This window comes from Sinocyclocheilus rhinocerous, unplaced genomic scaffold (genome assembly GCF_001515625.1).
Source record: "Sinocyclocheilus rhinocerous isolate Xijiao unplaced genomic scaffold, SAMN03320098_v1.1 scaffold127, whole genome shotgun sequence".
Lineage (NCBI taxonomy): Eukaryota > Metazoa > Chordata > Actinopteri > Cypriniformes > Cyprinidae > Sinocyclocheilus > Sinocyclocheilus rhinocerous.
In genome coordinates, this window is record NW_015664685.1 from 202,378 (window position 1) to 203,851 (window position 1,474).

The window sequence follows — 1,474 nt, forward strand, 5'->3', positions numbered from 1 at the left end:
CGGCAACCACAGCTGCCGGTTTTCTACCGTAAATTTTACGGATTTTTTTTACAGTGTGTGTAAGGGTGGGCAAGGCACTGTCCAGAGGATGGAAATTAACAGAGGCTTAGGACAAAAATGCCACTGCACAGTTAAACGAAATCCATTACGGCTGTCACAAATAAAATGAAAATGAAAAGAAAAGTTGATTGCAGCATTAAATTTGCTCATGATCTGCTCATGTTGCATCATCATTCTTTTTACACGTTTTTACAGTGTTGTGCATTATAACCAATCACACATGATTCTGTTGACTTTGTGAATGCAATGGCCAATCAGAGGCGTTCAGATGAGTCATCGCTGGAACGCTGGAGTTTTGTTCAGTGCATTCTTGTGAATTCTCTCATCATAAACAACAAAGTGCATCATAAATGTACGTACAATGAAGACATTAATTCATCAAAGACTGTATAGACAGCCTCACTGATTATAACTGGAGTTTTATTATTATTATTTTTTTTTAGAGTGCTTAAACTCACGCTACACTCAGCTACAGTCAGTCATAATGTTCTTTGATAATGTAAATGTTCTTTGCTCGGTTTCTCTGTATAATTGATTCACTGTTTGAATAACCGTGGAAGTAAACGCATCATAATTAGTAACGTAAATGTTTTTATTAAGTTTATGATCAAGTTAAATACAAATTCAGTCGTATTAAAATATTTTATGACATGACACCCATATCTGGTACTTGTCTAAAAAGACAGGTTTATGATGTGCGTAGTTAATAGATTATACTAATATTAGGCTATTTTTAGTCTTACCCTGGAGTTGGTTTATCCTCTACCTATAGGCACATGTTTATTATATGTGGAAGTGGTAGCTTATTTGCCTTCATTCTCCTCCTATTATTTTATAACAGCTTTCTGTTCATGGTTTATGTCATAAAAATCACTTGAGGAACTGTACCTGGGCTGATCTTGGCCCTAAAGTGTCTGAGGTCCTCTGGGGTTGATGATATGGTCGGGGACCGGAACATATACTCAGAATGTTCCTGCTTAGGAGCCGTAAGACAGTCAGTAGAGCTCACAGGAAACACAACAGCTGGACCCTGTCTGTCTGTCTTCAAGAAAGTATTTAAAACAAAATCTTAACACCACTTACAAACCATTTTGTATTAACATTACATCAAGACAACAAGGGTTCCCTGATCTACAAGGTTTAAAGGGGTCATATGATGCTGCTAAAAAGAACATTATTTTGTGTATTTGGTGTAATGAAATGTGTTTATGCGGTTTAAAGTTAAAAAAACATTATTTTCCACATTCCACATTATTGTTTCTCCTCTATGCCCCGCCTTTTTGAAACACGTTGATTTTTACAAAGCTCATCGGTCTGAAAAAGCAAGGTGTGCTGTGATTGGCCAGCTATCCAATGCGTTGTGATTGGCCGAATACCTCAAGCGTGAGACGGAAATGTTACGCCCCTTACCATA